This window comes from Chinchilla lanigera, unplaced genomic scaffold (assembly GCF_000276665.1).
Source record: "Chinchilla lanigera isolate Chin_1 unplaced genomic scaffold, ChiLan1.0 scaffold00096, whole genome shotgun sequence".
NCBI classification, from domain to species: domain Eukaryota; kingdom Metazoa; phylum Chordata; class Mammalia; order Rodentia; family Chinchillidae; genus Chinchilla; species Chinchilla lanigera.
The window spans coordinates 2,176,432-2,198,288 of NW_004955497.1; the positions used below are offsets into that span (position 1 = coordinate 2,176,432).

At 42.1% G+C, this 21,857-nt stretch overlaps 2 long non-coding RNA genes across 2 annotated transcripts; one reads left to right on the top strand and one right to left on the bottom strand.

Moving 5' to 3' along the window:
* The first annotated feature begins 497 nt into the window (after nt 1-497).
* LOC106146841 lies at nt 498-15,498 on the top strand. The gene is made up of 3 exons (XR_001231441.1): nt 498-1,155; nt 3,167-3,493; nt 14,518-15,498. It is a non-coding gene; the product is annotated as an uncharacterized LOC106146841 (long non-coding RNA).
* Nucleotides 7,720-21,844, bottom strand: LOC102014920. The gene is made up of 6 exons (XR_001231440.1): nt 19,746-21,844; nt 14,714-15,423; nt 13,845-14,008; nt 13,311-13,331; nt 12,390-12,539; nt 7,720-9,666 (listed from the first exon to the last, which is right to left on the bottom strand). It is a non-coding gene; the product is annotated as an uncharacterized LOC102014920 (long non-coding RNA).
* Between the last annotated feature and the right edge of the window lie 13 nt (nt 21,845-21,857).

The following is a 21,857-nucleotide window of genomic DNA, read 5'->3' on the forward strand; positions in this document are numbered from 1 at the left end:
TATACACTAACTAGCTGAATATTATACTCACTTGTACCGTGCTGGGGAATGCACATTTTAAATAAGGATCCTAGATGAATTCCAGGGAACATTCTAGAACTCCTTGTCCATGAACAGTGGTTAGCGGTGGCTTCTTCTTTTTTCTTTTTTTTTTGTCTTTTTGAGACAGGGTATCGCTATGCAGTTCAGGGTGAATGTGAGCTCACTTTGTAGCCCAGGCTGGTCTCAAACTCACAACAATCCTCCTGCCTCAGCCTCCGGAGTGCTGGGATTACAGGTGTGCACCACCACGGCCGGCTGACGGTGACTTCTTACTTGGCAGCCAGCTGTGGGAAACTGCTCATGCAGGGGAGGGAAATTCCTTTTTCCTCTTCTCCTGATTATTAAAAACAAACTAACAAAACAAATAATTATTATTATGGAGAGTACAGCAAAAAAGGAGAAATAATCACTGGTATTTTTCCTTCTCATGTTGATAAAGGGAGAGATGTGTGTATTAAAGTTATAGTGTTAATAATAGTTTGTAACTAGATTGCTTTTCTATAGATACTATATTGTAAGCCATCTCAAAAGTCAATAAAATATTTAAAACATTACTTCTAGAGCCTGCCCTCCATCCTAGTTTATGGAACACTTCCCTACCACCATCCAGTTCTGTTGTTTTTATTATTAACCCCATTTATAATAATCTACTTGAATTTTGTTTGAATCTTGTTTTATTTCCTTTGGACTTTTCAGATGAAATCTCTGGTGCTCAATAAATGCAAATAACAGGGTAACACATGTGTCAAAGGAGGGTGCTTTAATAAATTATTGTAAATTTAGGGAGAATTAATTCACCCATCTTCCAAAGAAAGGCAGTGTTTTTCAGTAACTGATTTTGCTGGAAAAAACCTGAAGACAACAAAAGAAATTAAAATTAAACTAAACTAAAACTAAAATCATTTCCAATTATGTTGATGGCTGTAGCTACAATAATGTTGTAGTTACCATGTGTTTGGTACGTGGTTTGATAAAAAGATTTCTGGTACTTTTTATCTAAGGATCTTAATATGTTTTATAGGTTTTCTTCTCATAGTGGATCTACTGGAGTTTATACTGTCCTGATTCTTCAGAACAAGAGGAATAGACACAACCAGAAGTCACATCCGGGAAGTAAGAAGCATTATTGCTTTCAACTTAGTTGTGGTTCACACACTGCATGTTAAAAGAAGTACATTTTATCATTAATATTTCAGCATTAAGCTCTAATGAGGTGGCTTTTAAGTTTTTAAGTATTGCTAACAGAATAGATGGTAAATTTGAGACTAAATTTTGAAAGACTAGTCCCAGACATGGATCAAGTTAAAGTCAAGATTCTGTATTTCTATTTTTTGATGATAACTTCAGAAAGACTTCCTCTAATTCAAAACTTTATTTTAAATGTGGAGAAAAGTAGTTGTGAAACATTGCTTCTGAAATTGGCAGCCTGTTTTTTAAATCATAGTTTGCATGTTCAATATTTTAAAAAAAGCTTTGTGCTTTGGATAGATCTAGAGAAGTTAAAAATTAAAATGAAATTCTACATCAGCAGTCTCAGCTACAGTGGAGGGAAATCCTATTGGTGAATCTGAGATGGGTCCCATGCAACTGTATTTTTATGTCTCGCTGCGGATAATACTGAGGCATAGCCAAGAGACCTTTCCTGGGATTCCTTTAGTGCCAACAATATACTGCCATGTCACTGGTCTCTCTTATGCAATCTTGACTTTCAGCAAAAATGGCAATAGCGGGCTGGGGATGTAGCTCAGCAGCACAGTGCCTGCCTGGCAAGCTCAAGGTCCTGAGTTCAATTCCTGATACCAAAAAAAAAAAAAAAAAAAAAGGAAAGAAAAAAGAAAAAAATAATAAATGGCAGTAATGAAACATCCCACCAATACTGGTTTGTACTACTCCATTCATTTTACCAGTCAATATAAAATCCTAGTTGATAGGATTAGAGGTCCCATTCAATCCAGCTATTTCCCTCTTCGGTATTTTTCCAGATGAACTGAAAACATCATATTACAGTGATATATGTGCATCCATGTTTACAGCAGTGCAATTTGTAATAGCCAAATCTGGGAAACAACCCAAATGCACATCAACTGAGGAATGGATAGAAAAGATGTGGTATTTTTATACAATGGAGCATTACTCAGCTATAAAGAAGGATAAACTCAAGGCTTTTATAGGTAAATGGATGCAATTAGAGACCATACTCCTAAGTGAAATAAATCAGACCCACATGTGTAAACATCGTATTGTCTCCCTAGTGAAAGAACCTGAAAGAGTAAATAAAATCTGAAAGGTACAATAGATATTGTGAAAGGGAAAGAAACTGCTCACAAGGAAAGAACAACTGGGATGAGGGAAAAGACAGAAAGAAGAAGAAAGGGAAAAATATGTACATATATACACACAGGATAGCTAAGATAATTGTACTACTAATTTGTTTATTGAAAGGAACAGTTAATGTTTAGTTGTTTGGTCAATCTTACATGCCTATATTTGGTTGCCTGAGTAACCACTTTGAAGATAACAATATGTAATACAACAACCATTGTTAATTTCCTATCACCTTGTTTTGAAATCCTGCATTGTTTTTATTGTTTTTGTGTTGTTTTGTTTATGTCTTTGTATATGTCTTTGTTTTTGTTAATTTGTTTTTGTTCTTTTCTCTTTAAAATAAAAATAAATTAAAAAATAAGTCCTAGTTGATATTTAAATGCTTATGATTTGAAAAGTATCTGAAGTTAAGATTCCATCTAAGATAAATCTGTCCCCATCTTACTTTTCTTTAAGTCATACGTTGGAAGGGTTGATCACAAAGGTTCCTCACAGCCCTATGGTTTTTATGGCTTAGGTAAGGAGGGGCCCTGAGCACTAATGGAATCAGGTTTCTGAACTGTGCTGAGCTACATCTCAGTATTCGATAAGATCTCATGCATATGGTGGCAAAAGCCTGGTGGATGATATTTAAGAAATGTTTCCATGGCACTAACTGATCTTCTACCACAAACACAATAGCTTAGAATCTACCAATATAGAGCCAACAGAATTAGTCTGTTTGACCAATTCTCTATTAATGATGATTAATTTCCAGTTTTTAAATCCCTTTTTCTGATATCTTTTCTCTCCTCAACAGGTACGATGTTTAATTTCATGTGTCGAATTTACTGAACGATGAGGTGCCCGGGTACTTGGGCAAGCTTTATTCTGGGTATTTCTGAGAGTGTTTTGGGGTGAAATTGCCATTTAAATCTGTAACTGGGAAAGGAAATTGCCTCCCTCACGTGGGAGGGCCTCCTCCTAGCAGCCGCGGGCCTGGCTAGCACAACGCCTGCCCATCCCAGAGGAAGAGGGAATTCTCCGGCCCGATGGACTCTGGACCAGGATGTGGACTCTTGCTGCTGTTGAGACTTGCACTGGGAATCAGCTCTGCACATTTCAGACTGCCTAACCCTCCATGACGGTGAGCCATTTCCTTATTCTAAATCTCTTCATGTTTGTATCCGTGTAGACACTCTGTCTTTTCATGTGCTTCTCATGTTGATTTGGTTTTTGTGGACAACCCTGGCTAATGCAGTATATAATGAAGACCCAAGGTTTCCAACCTTTCTTTCTACTGTGACTTTCTTGGCAGATAGAGGTTTTGAAGAACTTACTGAAATTTTTTTCATGTCTTTTTTGAAAAATGAAATCTGTGACATGCTTGTTTTAGTATCATCTAGAGCAGGGTTGTTGACATTTCAGGTTGGATAATCCCTTGATGTGGGGCGGGCCCGGGCACTGGAATGGCTAGCGCCACTCCTGGCCTCAGCGGTCTCGCCACCATCCAGTTGTGATGGACAAACTCACCTCCAGGCATCGCCTGAAGTGCCCGGGAGCAAAACTGCCCCAGTTAGCAAGTGCTGGTGCACACACCCATGGTGTGACTCAGGCCGTTACGCAAGTTAGCAAGAGTCTGTAGCCTGAAATAAGTTTAAATAGAAGATTGTCCAATAAAAATAAAGTTTAATCAAGGGCAGCCATTGCAAAGCATTTGGAGCTAGAGTGCAGGAACGCAGCTGCACAACACAGGGATATTACAGTAAATAAGAAGCACACTTTGCTGTTCCTCTATTTTTCAATGCCGTTCTACCATTTTTTAAAACCAGGATTGAAACCAAAGCCCACGCAGAATCAGAACGCTACCCTTCCTGTTGACACATCCTCTGTGATGGAGCTTGCCCGCCGGTCAAGCAAGGGTGTTAAGCCTCTCAGCAGGCTGGGTTTGGTGGGGTCTGAAATGAGCTTAAGTACTAGTGGCTCTAAGTAAACTAGGAAGTAGGAGGAAATAAAGGTGGAATGGCCGAGAGGTTCCGTTAGACATGTCCCCCTGCAAAGGGGAACGCCCTCAGTTATCCCACCAAATGCTCACATAGGGGGTGGGATTACCATCTGCAGGCAGTCGGCTCTAGGAGGGGAGATGATCCTAGAGAACCCACATGGGTTCATCCAATCAGTCAAAAGTCCTTAAAAGCAGAACTAGTTTCTCTGAGAATGAAGAAATCCCACCTTTGGGCGGAGGTGCGCTTCTGCCCCAGATCTGCCAACATGTAGGCTGCCTCTGCAGATTTCAGATGTGCCCAGCCGGGCTTCACAGCGGAGGAAGTAACACCTTGCAATAATTACTCTCCCTTTACCTCCCTTGTTCTCTCCCTCCCTGCCACCCTTCCTCCCTCCCCTCTTTCTGTCTCTCAGTGGTCAAACTGATTTACACCAGAGTGCGGACACCACTGTTCTCGGGGGACGTAGCGAGGACGGGACCCCGTCTCATTTATTTTGCTTCCTCTTGGAGGCTAACATGTAGCTCTTAATAAATGATAAATTGAATGAAATCACTGAAAATGGTTCTGGAGGAAATTAAACAGTGTCTTGAATATTTCCGTGAGAAAGTAGGTCATTTATTACGAAAAAATACATCATTTAGCTTTCAAAATAAAAAATTCATTATATAAGTAATAGACTCACACTAGTGAAATCCAGAAAACAGAAGACAAGAACACCAATAAGTTTATGATCCTAACATAACACATGCTGGTATTCCAGTGTATTTCCTTCAGCTTTCCCTGCTGGACCCCGACCCTATGCATATGTAGTTTTTGTATAGTGCTTTGCATACTGTATGAAATTATTATTATGTTTTGCTTTCCTTCCTGTTATTACTTAATCTTCATAAGTCCTCTCTCTCATAGTTTGGCTATTTAGGTAAAATTAATTTATGCCCATTGGCAAGGTGTACTTTTATTGAACCCTTTTTGGGTATCAAGCCTTGGACCATGCATTTTGTATGGTTTATCTGTTTTTATCCTCAAGACAAGTACGTGGAGTCTTTGGGAAGTATTGTTTTCATCTCTGCTGTACAGATGAGCGTGCTGGGCCTGGGACTTGTTTTTGTTTCTCTAAGTTTTGTAGGGATTGAGATGGAACCCAGGGCCTTGCCCACGCTAGGCAAGTGCTCTACCGTGGAGCTACATCCATAGCCCTGGTACTGGAACTTGTAAAGACTGTGTCCAGAATACCAGATGGGAGAACTCCTGAAGAATATCTTCCTTCTATGATCCTGTCTCTTTCTGCTAATTTTCATGCTCTTTTCTTTTGAGATGAAAGACCTGCAGCTTATGGAAGAGCCTTCCTTTTTTTTATCTTGTTCTGTAGAGAAGAGTATGTACGAAGACTTGACATCAGGCTCTATATTTCTCCATCCATTGTGAACTCGGCACAGTGAAGCCTGCCTTTTTTCTTCTAGATGCATGATTGTTGATGTCTTACTCCTGTTCATGTTTTCAAATTGAGTTTACATTCTAATAGTTTTGGTGAGGACAAAGCTGTGGTGTTTTTAGGTATGGGGTTGGTCACTGGTTGCTACACCTTTTTTTTTTTGCTATACCATTTGAAATCCACATGAGCAGATATATATTGGAGCAGACAGAAAAAGTGCCAAATGGTCATCCGACCCACATGGAAGGACAGAAAGTAAAATTAATAAGTTAATAGATTAATTTAGTCCAGCTATTGCTCAATGTTCAAGCATTAATAATGGGCATCGTCAGTTTGATCATAGATAATTTTTGGTAAGTAGTAACTCCAAATGCAGAATTCTCTGTGTTTGGGTATATTTAAAGAGGCACTATGAATTCTCCTTGTCTTTTCCATGTGTGTTCAACACGTCGAAGCAAATTGTGCCACACTGAAGTAAAAGATTCTCAGTATGACATTACCATTGGGAATTTTAAGCATAAGTTCACTTCCTTAGCTTTCAAGCATTCCTGTATATTGCAAATAAGAATGTCACACAAATAATAACTGTACATTGTGAGGTAGATGCTGGCCATGGACATATTTTCCTACTTTACTTTGAGCCTAGACTATTCAATTTTTCCTGTTAAATGCTCATATCTAACTTGATATTAATAGTCTGAGCCTGGCTAGTTCATGAATCAGGTTCACTGTCCTCTCCCATCTATTTTTTAAATAAATGCTTTAAAACTGGGGGAGAAGGTTTTGGCCTAGAGGCTTTCTGGATGTACTTCCCAGGAAACCATATATGTTTTTCTGACCACATCAAAGACCAACTCAGCCAGAGAGCAACTAGACCTTCCCCAGCAAAAGAGCTTTGTTAGATGACAAGCCATCTAGAAGATACTTAAGGAGGTGGCAGTGTCCTTTCTTTGCCAGACTAGCTTGGCAAAGAAGTTCTCCAATTCTGTAGTAACGAGAAGCTGGAGAGTTACCTGGAGTTGCACCTTTGTACCAGCATGGTTCATAGAACTGATGTACCAGGAGGTTCACTTAGGGTACAGTTTTACTGTGATGTAGAAAATCTAAAATGTTATGATTTTATGTTTTCCCCAATTGGCAACAGGACTGAAAATGGTCCCTGGGGTAATTGCTTCATACATGCTATGAACTTGCCTCTGTCAGCATCTAAAAAGATGGCTCAGTAGAAACTTTAAATCTCCATTGGAGTCTGCACTCATGTAGTCTCATAAACAAAGATGCTGAAGATGGTGTTGTTTGGCCTGGTGGATAATCACCTATTTATTTTTATGCCTTTAAGTTAGAAAGAGTACAGATGTGATAGATCTCAGGAGAACTCAGAGAAGCCCTCCTGGCCTTTCACAGGGACAGCTGTGCTCAGTGGTGTAACTGCAGTGATCCCTGCTGACTCACCTATGTCACAGATGTGGCCACAGCCTCAATTTAGACACTGCATGTGTAAGGCCTTGAAAAACTTTAAAATACAATGAAATGCATGGTAGGGTGACTATAGACAACAGTGGTGTACATTTATTCACAAAGCAAGAAGAAAGGATTTTGAAAGTTTTTTTCCCCTGGGTACTGGAGATGGAACACAACTGAAGGTTTTTAGTATAAAGAAATGGTGAATGTCTGAAGGGATGTATGTAACATGATTTAATTATCACACAACATATACAAAAATATCACTTGTTACAAAGAGTCCATCAAAAAATATATACACACTTCTGCAGCTTTCCCTACTAATAAATGCCGGCTGTACTAATAAATGTTTGCCATATTAATAAGTGGCCACCACTCTGAGCACCTCTGGGAGAAGCCAAAGGTAACTTGTATTAATCTCATGATATTATAATACATTTAGTATTAAAATATTCATACAAGTTTTTCTTACCCTGAAGTATGTATATATTTTGAGGGGACTTTCTCTATACATAATTTTATGTCTTTATATAAGTTAAAATGAATTTAAGTAAAATGCTATGAAATATTAGGAAGAACTCTTTACAGAATACTTTTCTTATTTTCAGATGTAAGATATGCAGTTCATACACTTGAACAGACTGTAGCTGGTTGAGGTAGACCAGTAGACCCACTGCAGCAGTTAGGAACAACTGGAGTAACTACAAAAATTATATTTTTAAAGACATCAGAGAATTATGGAAGAAATGAGTCCTAGATGCCTGAAGTTAGAGAAAGGAAAAACCTCTTTCACAGGAAAGTGATGACTGACAGCTTTGTTCTGGCTCCAGGGGCACTCACTTATCGATCTTGGATGCAGAGGGACAATGATAACAGCAAAGCTTTAACCAACGTGGGACTGCTGGGATGAACTGGGACTTTGTGTCCCCCTCAAAGCTTCATGCCTTCATAGGTGGGGCTTTGCCTGGATGATGGGTATGTGATGCTGGGTGGGGGGTGTGTGATACTGGATTAGTTCACTGATTGGTTTAGAATAGTTCTAGTGGATGATGGATTTAACGAAGCGGGAAGACCCACCTGAGTGTGGGTGGCACCAACCAATAGGCTTGCAGCCTGGGTGGAATAAAAAGGGAAAGCCGAAGGAAGGCTCGCTTCTGTTTTGTGGGAGGAGCTCCCGTCTTTGCCTTCTCCTGGGGTGTCTGTCTCCTGGCTTCCAGTGCAGTCCCTTCAGCCTTGCAGTGCAGACCATTTAGCCTCTTAAGACAGACTTGCATGGGACTCTACAGTGAGCTCCAGGCCTTTGACCTTTGACTGGATCCTTTGTGTCCTCATCACACAGACAGTCCTTTGGCACTCTTCCATAGCTGACTCTGCAGGCAGCCATTGTAAGCCAACCTCATAACTCCTCTCTATATTTATGTATCTTATAGTAAATCTGTTTCTCTAGTGAGACCTGACTAAGGGAGCTTTTGGTACCAGAGAAGAGGGACTGTTGCTGTGACACTACCTGGCCATGTGGTTCAGGAGCCTTTGGAACTGGCTTGTGGGAAGAGTTTGGAAAGATCCCATTGGAGTTGCCTGTTGGAAAGGCAGCTGTAGAATGCTGTAAACTGACCTTGATGGGAGATTTTTGTTGAGAGATGGTTTTTAGTCAGCTGTACCTTGAGAATCAAGAGCAAATGGCCCAGCAGAATGATTAAAAAGTTTTGAGTTTGGCCAGAAAGGAAGCTCCTGTAAAATTGCAGCCTGAAAAGATGGAGGAGAGAACCTGGTTGCTGAAAAGATTAACATTAAAAAGCTAAGTAGAGTAAAAGCTTGGTTTGTGAGTATAATTCATTCTACAAATATTCTCATAATCCAAAAACACTCATATATAAAAGTGAATTTCCCCATAAGAAATAATGGAAACTCAAATGACTTGTTCTACAACCCCAAAATATCCATATTGAAAATGATTTTATAATACTATAATATTAATAAAGAAATGATAAAGAAAATATAAAATATAAAGAAAAATAAACAACTTAAAACAACGTTGTATGAGGGAGACAAGAGAGAGGTGGATTATTGTCTAAGATGACTTTCCCTATCACAAATGGAATCACTGCTATCTATCAGCTCAGTGGAATCTTTTTCTTTTCGCGCAACCTTAATGAGGAACCTGTCCAATGATGCTTGCTTTCGTCTTCTTTTGAGGATTTTGTGGAAATGTGACATTGCAGTCACTAAACAGATTTATGGCTTACACTGCTACAGCCTTATTTGGGTGGTGCACTTCTACAAAATTTTGCAGTGTTTCCCGCATTTCCCACATCTCTCTAATCTCATTTGAAATGCGGGATTCCTCCACCTTTTTCTCCTCCTCCTCTTCAGATGAGATCTCTATAAGCTGTTGCTCTGGGGAGATGATCACAAACAATCCTGCAGAGAAAGAGATAGAGAGAAAGAGAGGGAGGGAGGTAGGGGGAGAGAGGGGGAGAGAGAGGGAATAACTGGGTCAGTTCTGATTATGTGGTTTTTTGCATCATCACTTGTTTATTAAGTTAAAATTTAGTAGAATTATTCACTCATCTTGCAGAGCACTCACAGAACAAGTTACTCACAACCTAAGGTTTTATTGTACTTTGGAAAAGGACAATAGGTAAGATGGCCTGAGGATATCAAAAGAACCAGCAGAACTCCACCCTTTTCAGACTCAAAATTGCAAAAGTGAAAGACTTTGCTTTGAGAAGAGCCCCAGAACACCACATTCCAGAATTCTGGAAGCCTAGGGAATTTGTTCTTCAGGATTGGATTTATAGCACTCAGCAATCCAGGCACTTGGCCCCTACAGCTAGGAGAGAAGTCTGGCAACTGTTTCAGTTGGCAGCAGACCTTGGCATCATCTACATGGTGTTGGTTTTAGACACATGCAAAATGCAAGGGTTGTGGAGTCAGGAAGGCTTCCACCCAGATTTCAAAAGATCTGGGAGACCAGGCAGTGTGCCCCTGAGACAGCAGTGTGTAAAGCTGTGACTGTGAAGCTAAAAGTGCAGTGGAGACCCCAGAAAGTTGGAGAAGCCAGAAACATTGATTATCTGAGGAAAGCCCCAGGAGTGAGCAAATCTGGCATAAGAGAGAGACTATGAAGGCTACAACCACCTGCAATACCATAGAGCAAGGACCATACAAGCCTTTTGGAGTTCGTGCCTTGCCACAGATTGCCCTGGGTGCTAGACATGGATTTAATGTTTATCCTACTGGATTTTGGTCTTGCTTTGGTCTCATTTCTATCCCCTTATTTTTACCTTTTGGAATGAGAGTACTTAACTTGTGCCATTGTGTATTGGAAGCATTTAACTTTCTTTTTGTTTTTACAGGGGCTTGCAGGTAATAGTTTGCCTTAAATTGCAGAGAATTTTCACTTGGAATTTTCAAATGGAAAAGTCCAACTGAAACTGAAACTTTTAGGACTTTGGCAACTCTTGGAGCTGAACTAAATGCATTTTGCAAAGGGATTCATTTGCATGTTTTGGGGGGCAGGGAAGAATGTTATATCTAGGGGTCTCATGCACTGATAATGGGGCTTTTGGGGAGTGGCTGGATGATAGGTATATGATACTGGATTGTGGGTATGGAATAGCTAGTTTAGCATAGTTCTGGGTGTGGGTAATGGGAAGGCACCACCTCAAAGGCTTGTAGACAATCTGTGCAAAAGAAGAAAGGGGAACACACTGTCTTGTGGAATATATCACGTGGAGCCTTCTTTTCTCTTTGTTAATGATCAGTTTCCACTATTACACATTCTGAGCAGTTAATGAAAGAGCCAGTCAGCTTTTTTTTGTTTGTTTCAGAGTATAAAGATAAAATAGTATTATTCCTGTAAGTGCAAGTAGCATTATTCCTTTCATGACAAAGTTTATTCCATTCCTTTTGAGATTCAGTATTGCATTACACTTCGGTTGTCTAAACTCTTTCAGAGTACACTTTTAGAAATGTAATAAATATTAACAGTTCTTCCACATCTACACTGAGGAAAATATTCTTTTAAAAAATGAAATTAGGATCTCACAACATGTTTACTATCCTTTTTGTTCTTTTTGAAGCCTCTACTTCTATACACAATGTCTGGCATACAATCATTAATACCTAGACATGCAAAGGGGCAAAAATATTAATGATAATAAGATAACAATAACAAACAAACACCAGAAAGACATCACATGATAAAATTGTTGGGCTTACTATATTAGGAATGTTAAAATAATGTTAAAGAAAAGAAAGAGAGAGATGGAAAGAACAGATGAAAATATGAAAAATTCACAGAAGAATGGAACTCTTGAAGGTCACATGGAAAGTCTAGAAACATAAAGGTCAGTTTTTCAATTAAGAGTTGGGTGAAGTGGACTGAAAGCAGAATAGATATAGTAGAAAGTAGGACCAGTGAATTAGAAGAGAAGTGGGCAGGAAACGTATAAATTGAAGCCCAAACTGAAACACAGAAGGAAAGCTAATACAGATAAAAGTGTAATACACACATCCTTATAGTCTTAGGAAAAGAAAAGAGTGAACAGGGAAGAATAAAAACTTAAAATCATGACTAATAATTTCCCCTAAGTGCAAGACATCAAATATAGATTTAAGCAGCTCAGCAAACCCTATTAGAATAAACACAGTAAACCTACTAGAATAAACACAAAGAAAATTATATATGTAGGGACAAAATATTAAAGTTGCTGAGAAATCAGATATTAAATGAAAAATCTTGAAACACCCAGAGACATAGGACATATTATCTGCAAAGCAGCACCAATAAACTTACAGCTGGCCTCTTAACTAGAATTACAGAAGCTAGAAGACAATGAAATGACAACTTCAGCATGGTAAAATAAACTGTTAGTAAGACTGAGTGTTCCCTCTAAGACTCATGTAATCTGTCAATGCCACAACATTGAAAGAGGGGGCTCTAACAGGTGAGCAGGTTGTGAAAGCGCTGTCCTCATGATGGGTTAGGGCTGTTTCTTGCGATGGGGTTGGTTATTGTGGAGAGGGTTAAGAACAGCAGGGGAGCATCTGGGCCCCTTCCCCCTACGAGCCTCGTATCCTGCGTGTGCTTGCTTGTACTGTACTTCTGCCATGTTATGCCGTAGCAAGAAAGGTCTCACCAAGCGCCGGAGCTGTTCCTCAGACTTCTCGGTTCAGAACCAGGACGTTTCTCTTGTTCACTAATGTCCCCAGTCTGTGGCACTCTGTTAGAGCCTGACAAAGTGGATGAGGACAACTGGCAACAAGAAATTGTATACCGAGTTTAAACACTGTGAAAAGGGGAAATGAACACATTTTAGACAAATGAAAGGGAGGGAGTTTGTGGAGAGCTCAATAAAAAACAAACAACACCAACAAAAACAAGTGCCCCTACCAAGCCAGCAAACAAGAAATCCCACACGGCAGGAACTCATTCCAATGAAAACAGGGAAATACAGAAGAATAAAGGAGAAAGCAAATATAAATGAATATATATTGTACACAAATGAAAGGTGCGTTTCAGAGCCATGTCTTTCATGAAACTAGTACAACCATGATGGAAATCAATACGGAGAATCCTCAAAAAACTGAAACTAGAAACTCCATTTGACCCAGCTATTCCCCTTCTAGGTATCTTCTCGAAAGAGTTAAAGACATCATAGTATAGTGACATGCACATACTCAGATTATAGCTGCAGAGTTTATAATAGCTAACTAACTCTTGGAATCAACCTGTATATACGTAAAGGGATTAGTGGATAAAGAAAATGTGGCATTTACACACAGCGGAGTACTACTGTGTCGTGAGTCATTTATAGAAAAATAGAGGGACCTTGAGACAATAATGTTAAATAAATCAGACACATAAGCTTAAATATCACACGGCTTCTCTTAGATGAGAAACAAAGCATAAATAATTTAAAGAGCAAAAGAAAGGATAATAGGAAATAGGGAGATATTCTGCAAATGGGAAGGAGATATAAGGCTAGAGGAAAGAGAAAGGGTAGTAGGGAAAGGAAAAGCTACAGAGGGCCGGGGATATAGCTCAGCAGCATAAGTACCTGCCTGGTAAGCGCAAGGTCCTGAGTTTGATTCCCGGCACAAAAAAAAAAGTTAAAGAATTAATATGTGTTATGTACATGTACCAACTTCCCATGATGAAGATAATCATTATGTATGGCAATAAAACAAGAGTACAAGCTTTGGAATAAAAAAAAAAAGAACCATGTTTTATATTATGTCTGTCCTAAACAAACTCTAGAACAATGTCTCATGCAAAGTATGGACTCAATAAAATTTTTCTGAATATTTAGTCCCATTCAAAAAAGTTCTGGCCTAGTCAGAAAAGCAATTATTATAGTATGATTTTTTTGTTGAAGAGAGATAATAAGAATTAGATAATCTTACTCCTTTAATAATTTTCTCTATCATTTTTTAATCTTATCTTTCACCACATTTATATATGACTTTTATGTGTTTAAGTCACAAGTCTCATTTTATTCCCCTTAAAATAATTTCTGCTCCCTTAGTTTTTCTATTCTTTATATGTGCTATGTTTTTAGTTCATATCTACTTATTACAGTGTTGTAACTTACATTTAAGTATCCACGGAGTCAGTAAAAATCACAGGACCAGAAGAAATGAAGAGGACAGCCGCTTCATTAAACCAGCATCCTCATTACCGATAATAAAAAGGGGAGTTGGAGATGAATGCAGAAACTGCAGGCCGATAATTCAGGGAGAATGACCAGAAATTCGGCTTAAGTTGGGGAGAAGTAGGAGTGGAGTGCTGGAAAAGAATAATTAGTGACAGAAAATACTGGGGAAGGTAGACTCTCATTCTAAGGGGAGTTATAAACTGGAGAGAGAGGATTTTCGTGGTCGTTAAACACTGCTTAGCATGTGTTATGTTTGCAAAGTGAAGTAAGTGCGTTGTCTACCCCGCAAATTATCTTTTTATTATTTGTATATATATATTTAATTGAGACACAGTCATTGTAATTTATGGGGTATGACGGAGCTCTGAGACATGTACACATGCAACGACCAGGTCAGGGTAATGGCACAGCTGTCATCTCAAGACATAACATTTCCTTGTGTTGGGAACACTAGAATCCTCTCTGTGCTACTTTGAAATATTCCACCAACTGTCAGGAGGGCCGTCCACCCCGCTGTGCTACCAAGCAGCAGAAGGCTTACCTCCTACCTACCTGCACCTGGTGCCGCAGGACCACCCGCTCCACCGCTCTTTCCCCTCCTCTTTCCTAGGTGCCCAGAGCAATTGTTCTATTCTTACTTTGAGATCAGCTTCAGCTCCTGGAGACTCTTTCGAGGAGGTCACTATCAATCACGCTGGTTACTCTTCACACTTAGAGCAGCACCCCACCTCTGAGAAGGCTTGCAAGGCCCCCAGGATCTGCCCACGGCCATCTCCCTCACTGCACTCACACGAGGCTCTGCTTACCTGCCTTCCGCTGCCACGGCTTCCTGCCTCTTCTTCAGTGGATCAAGCGCGTTCCCGCCTTGGTGCTTGCGGGCTCCCCCGAGGGCCTTTCCTCAGCTGGTAGCCGGCTCAGTCTGTCTTCCTCGGAGTCTCAGTGAGTGCCATCCTCTTAGAAAGCCCTAGAAAGCAGCTTCCCTCCTGTACACAGAACTCCGTTTTGGTTTTCCTGCAGCCCTTGCTGCCGCGATCAAGACCTGTGGTTGCTTGCTTGTTGTCTGTTTCTCTCCATGGAATGTCAGCTCCATGGCACCAAGGTCCTTGGCAGGGAGCTGGAAGTTAAAATGGGTCATGCTGGAGCGACCAAAAGAAGGATGGCGAGAAGTGGAAATAAAGAGGCAAATAAAGCCGTGGAGGTCACACCAGGAAGGAAGCCTGGCAGCTTTCCCGGCGGTGAAGATGGTCAACCGAGGGTGCGCGACGGGACGTTCTGGACCCGCAGTGTGTGGTAACTTGGGAGAGTCCTGCGCTGGACCTGACTAAGGAAAACAAGGCTGACAGAGGAAGGGACGGGAAGCCGCTGCCTCTTGCCAGGCCTCCCAAGGCTGACGACTTTCACGTTTACAGGGATGCATCCTCCGACAGGGGTGGTGGGGAAGTGAGCTGTAATTTCTGCAGCCGCTGGTAAGACCCCTGCGTCGGGTACTGTCTTTCCACGCCTTTCAAACAGAAATCTGTAATCATTTTTTAAAAATTAAACTTTTTTGGCAAACAAATAATATATTCAAAAAAGTGCATACCATCAAGCCCCGTCCCCAGCCCTGGCCCCACAGCTACACAATGCTGTCATTCCAAAGACAACTAGTGGTGATATATTTATTTCTTGTGTGCATTTCTAGAGCTATTACTCGTGTGAGTCTATACCTCTATCTATGTCATAAAAGCCTTCCCTATAGGATATAACTGATGGCATATCAGATGCACTGGATTTAATTCTTTCCTTAACAATATTTTTTGCAGAGGAGTCCATATCAGTATCCAAAAAGCTTCCTTAAGTTTTCAAAACAAGCTACGTAAGAATCTATTTTGTGAGTTATAATTAGTTCAACCAGGGATTGTTTTGGGGTGGGGGAGCAGAATCTCACTGTGTCGCTCAGCCTGTCCTTGAACTTGCAACTCTCCTGTCTCAGCTTCCTAAGTGTAGCATTATACGTGTGTGCCATCGTACGAAGCGTACCAGTCAGTCTCTGTGGTTACGTGGCTATTTCTAATCTTTTGCTAATACAAAGGATGCCACAGTGTGGAGCCTTCTGCAAATGTGAGCTTGAACATGTGTGCATAGGAACAGGACAACAGATGCCTAGAAGAGAGATTGCTGGGCCCAAGGCTTGTGCGTTTGGAGTTTGAACACACATTGCTGAAGTACCCTTCCTAAGGGTTATGCAATTTAATCTCTACCAGTAACACAGGAGAGCGCCTGACTCCCCAACCCCTAGCACACAGCATTTTCTTTTCTCTTTTTTTTTGCCATGCTGGGGATTGAACCCAGGACCTTGCAAACGGCACGCAAATGCTGTACCACTGAGCTGCACCTCTAACCTTCACACAGTGTTTCATCTTTTTTTCCTCCCAGTACTAAGGGTTAGATTAGGGCCTTCACAGTGAGCTACATCCCCAGGGAATCTTTTATATTTTTATTGTTTTAAAAGGGGGTCTCACTAAATCACTCAGTTGTCCAGGCTGGGCCCGATCTTTGGTTTTTCTGCCTCAGCTTCCCAGGGTGTTGGGATTTCAGGCATTAGTATTTGTCAGATTTGCTAAAAATTGTATGTTGGCATAGTTGTACTTTGCATTACTTTTATTACAATGGAGTTGAGCATAATAACTAATGTTCGGGCCAAGTGTGGGGGCCCACACCTGTAATCCCAGCACTCAAAGGCTGAGGTCGGAGGAGGATTGCTACAAGTTCGAAGCCAGCCTGGGCTACAAAGTGAGTTCAAAGACAGCCTGAGCTGCATAGCAAAACCCTGTTTCAGAAAGACCAAACAAACAAACAAAAAAACCTAATGTTAAGAACCACTTGTATTTCTTTTCTATAAATGGACTATTCTATTATTAGTGTTTTTCTTTCAGTCCTTTAAATATTTCATCCCACTGTCTTCTTTGTTGCATGTTTATTGAAGAAAAGTACACCGTGATTCATAATCTTGTTCATCTATAGTTAAGGTGCCTCCTACACCAACCCTTTTCAATAATATTCTTTGATTACTTACAGTTTGAATATGACAGGCCTAGTTGTACTTTTTTTCGTATTTGTCCTGCTTCACGTCTTCTGAGCTTCCTAGATTGGTGCTTTGGAGTCTGTCATTAATTTGGAAAATCCTCAACCATCCTTCATATTTTCTTCTGTTTTTTCCTCCTTCTTTTTGTGTACCTCTTACACACGAATCACCCTTCATGCAGTTGTCCCACAGGTCTGTGACATTCTGATCCATCTCTTTTGTTGTTGTTCTTGTATTTCAGTCTGAGAAACAAACCTTCAAAGTCACTCATTCTTTCTTCCGCGCTGTTGGCTCTGCCAATGAGCTCATCGGGGGCGGCCTGTGTTTCTGCCACAGTGTTTCTGACACCTAACACTTTGGATTCTTGCTTTTAGTTGCCGCTTCTCTGCTTCCGCGAGTGATCTGTTCTTGCCTGTGTCCACGTTTTCCACTGGAGCCTTTTTGCACGTTAACTGTTATTTCAAGCTTTCAGGGTGAGAATTCCAGGGTTTCTGCTGTAACTCAGTCTGGGTCTTGCTTTGCTTCATCTCGTAGGATGTGGTATTTTTTTTTTTTTGTTGTTGTTATTGATTGCTTGCTTGCTTCTTTGCCTTTTCATATGCCATATGTATTTCTTTATGAAAGCCGGATGGGAGGTTTTGAATTAGTTTCTGAGGTAGAGAGGCCCCGAGTGTGAGATCTAATATTTCCCTAGCTGAATGTACTGCTTGCTGTGGTTACAGGTGTCAGACTAAAATTTTTTTAGGGTTTCTTAGAGATCACTTAAATAGGGTCTAAATCTTTTTTTCCAGTGCTGAGGATTGAACCCATGCTAGGCAAGCATTCTTTGTCACTGAGCTACATCTCCAGCCCTTTTTCTGTTTTGAGACAGGGGCTCACTAAGTTGCCCAGGCTGGCCTTGAACTTGTGCTCTGCCTGAGTAGCCAGGATTACAGGTGTGTGCCCTTGTGCCCAGCAGGGCCTTAACTCACAGTCCCTTTAACTCTCCGCTATGCAGGAGTTCTCCCGATGAGACGGCAAGGTGTGGAGGTGAGGGTGTGTTTCATGTTACTGTGCTTACCTCTGCTGGCCTTATGCGGGGACTGGAGGCGGCTGGAGTTGGCTACTTCTAGATCCTAGCTTAGGCTCTGTTAGCTCTGGTAAATGGTTTTCCTTGAAGGCAACTGCTGGGTATGTTTCACATGGTTATGTTGCCCTCCCTATAGGGAATTTTCCTCAGGTCTTCACTGTGGGATGCTGGTAGGCATCCTGACACAAAACATAGGAAAGTGTATGGATCTCCTGAGACTGGGCACAAGTGTTCATTCTTTTGCTTGGCAGTGTTGGGGGTTGAACCCAAGACCTCTAGGACGCTGGGCAGGAGCTCCATCGTTGAGCTATATCCCAGGCCTCAAGTGTTCCCACTGACATGGCCCCAGCTAACTGTGACTCCGCGTCTGTTTGCCTCTCCGGGTCTCAGGGCAGCAGCCTGTCCCGTGACCTCGGTTATCCGCAGAATCTTAGAGGAATTCTTGATTTTCAGTTTGTGCAGTGTTTTTCTTGTGTAGATAGGAGTGACGACTTCTAAGCTCTTCACACGTCAGAGCAGACAGCAGGCGTCGTAGTTTTCTTACTGACTGGAAGGAGCGCTTATCTAAGTGTGAAATTAGTCCTTCTTGCTGTGGATGCACATTTTAAAAATTTCCCTGTTCATTTTTTGAATTTGTTCTGCCCTGCCATGCAGGTCAGAACAGATTTTATGTGTGGTTGCTCAGGACTTACAGTCTCTTTTAGACATTTGGATTCTGTGACACACTTAGAAAGGCCTTCATTACGCAGGTTATACAGGCTTTCCCACTGTTTCTTTTAATACTGCTCACGACGCTACTTTAGGATTTAAATGCTTGCTTCGTTTGGGTTGCACCCTCATTTAAAGTACGAAGAGTAAATACTTCTCACCTCCTCTGGTTGCCTATTCAGCTGTTTCAAAACCGTTTTCTCAATCCTTCACTTCCCCCTATGGGCTGACAATTATCTGTTAAACTCCAATATGTATTCGGTTGTATTTTTAGACTCTCTGTTCTGTGTTACTGCTGTATCTATTATATATATGCCAATATGAATTATGTAATCATGTATTATAAATTATTTTATTTATTGAAGCTTTAAATTATTTAAAGTTATTGTATGGCTAGTTACCTCATTTTTCTTGTCCAACATTTTCCTGTCAAGTTTAACTTACTTTTCTATATTATTTTTAGCAGTAATATGTCTACATTAAAAAATCTTGCTGGTACTTTTATTGTGGTTATGCTTTGTAAGTTAATCTAGGGAGGATGGAATATTTCTAAAATTGAGTTTTTCTACTTAGGAGTATTATATGCCTTTTCATTTGGTCAAGTCTTATTTTGCATCTCTAAAGAGATTTAAAAATTTCTTCCAATAGATCCTGCACATTTTTTGTTAATTCTATTCCCAGAGATCTTATCTCTTACTGTTTTTCCTTTGTTGCAACTGGGGTCTTTTCCTTCATCGTACCTTCTATCGGGAGGTTGTTATATACACCCAGTGTAACTGTTTGTTGAGTTTATATGCTTGCTATTTATTTCTATTTATTTTGTGAAAACATATTATTTAAAAATTAAAGACATTGGCCTATCATGGTGCAAGGCACTGAGGGGAGTCTGACGTCCGAGACCTTGGCCTCCCCTTTTTCAGGGCTGTGGAAATGCTCCTGTTACTTAATCTTAGAAGCCGGGTTCCTCATTTGTAAAATGGGGTAACATAGTACTCACCTCACAAAGCACAAAAGTACCTCTAGAGTCCGAAACACAGGAAGAAGTCAGTAAATGCTGGCTGCAATGCTGCTACCCTGTTACCAAGCTCAACCGCGCCCACAGAGTCAGACTGGGAATAGGCTTCAATCTTCCCAAGCCGCCCATTGTCCGTTCCATCCGCTCACTCTTCCTAAGCAGAAGTCCACGAGCGGGCTGCGGGGCTGTAGAGGGGGTTACACTTATGGGAAGGGAGTGAAAGGATTCTCTGCTGATGTGCATTGCGGGAGGTGTCCAGGGAAATTAAAGGGGACACAAGTTATGAACAAAGCAGGGGAGGTGAAAGAGCTTTCTTTTCTCAAGTGGCCACCTTAAATTTATGGAGGATTTTATAGCTTACAGGTCACTTTATACACGCACTAGACCAATTTTAGCTGGGGAGTAGACCCCCACTGGGGCCTGCGGCCATGCAGCGGGTAGGCTGGGGGCTGGACGACATGCTCGGGAGGTGGACTCCTGGTTGGGTGTTCATTCCTTATCATACCCCTCTTCACTTGTGATTTCATCCCATCTAGGTCTAAGTACTGAATTGACAGCAGAAAAGACAGATGAAAAACATGATAGAAAACCGAGGAAACACATTTTGAGAAGAGACAGCAGAATAGAGTTCTGGGAATTGAATCAGTAGTAGAATTGCTGAATGGATACACGCAGAAATTCATAGGGGAAGGATACTTGATCTTAGTCAAAAGGCCAAGGGGGCGATCACTGGGGAAGAACTCTGTAGAGAAGAATCTAACGGAGGGCGTGTGCTGTACTACCTGTTTTGTGCACACCTTTTCTTTTATTCTCTTCTGGGGCAGCTGTTATTCAGTCAGCTACACCACACACCTCTAGAAAGCAAGGCCGCAGGCTTATTCCAGCTGGTGAGCACCAATACCTTCCCGTAGGGACTCCAGGTCAGGGCAGGCCTGTGAAGGGAGCTAAGGGTGTCAGTCCCAGAGCGGGGTGAGTGCTGGGGAAAGGCGATGCTGTCAGGGGAGAGAGGGAGGACCACCGGCCAGGCAACGCAGCTAGCGGCTGAAATTGGGGGTGCAGGTGACACGTGGACTGGCCCAGCTGCAGTGGAAGAGAGCAGCCCGCAGCGGGAGGCTGCTTCTACCTGTAGAAGTGCTTCATCAGCTACTTTGCCCTCTCTCGCTGCTGCAGAGCTTTAGAAAAGTGACAGTCACCACGCTGCAGGCTGCAGGGCTCCGAAGCGGCCGCGGTCTTTGCTCATTGGACGACAGTCTAAATTCAGACCTCAAGAATGTGGCTGCGGACAGCTGGTGGAAACAGTCCCAGCCCTGTCCCCTGGGGCGGTGTCCACGTGCTGCTCCCCCCTCACCACGCGTTCCGGGTCTCCATCTCCGCCTCGCCCCCGCCTGCCTTCCATTAGTTTGTCTTAAAGTAGCCCAGCCTGGTGCATTGTACCCAAGCGGTCAGGGACACCCGTTTCACGGGGCGCTGCGCCGCCTCTGCGGTTAATGAGAGCTACTCGAGCGGTTTAGGAGAAGTGGCGCTTCCTCCCCAGCTGCTTCTATCTGCCACCGGGCAGTTACGTTAAAGCGCTTCCGTCGGTGACTGCAGTAAAATCCGCGGGGCAGGGCCCTCCTCTAGGAACTCGTGAGCGAGACGCACCGAGCCGGTCCCCAACACCCAATGGGCCTGGACTGCGGCAAAGGGGTGTGGGAGGGGAAAGGGGGAGGACCACCCGGCCCCTCTCTTCTTCCTGCGCGCCTGCGGAGCTCGCCCCGCACCCCGAGGACAGAGGAAGGTCACTCCAGGTCGCCGGCACGTCCTGCACCCCCGAAATCTGCAAATTCATTGCTCCCTGCATGTTGGGGGGAAACCCTCCCGCCCGGAGCAGGGGCCCTTAGCTGACCGGGGGCAGGTCTCACTCTGCCGGGTGACAAGGCTCCCCCGCAGGGGTCTTATCTCTGCTTTGGACTTTGCCTCCGACTCGCGCGCGCTGCGCTCAAGTCTCGGCAACTTTCTCCATCTTGCCCGCAGAGTCGGGGCATTTCTAAGACAACGTGAAGAAAGAGCAGCAGAGGAAGGAGCCAGGGCCCGCGGGCGGGCTGCGGGGCGCGC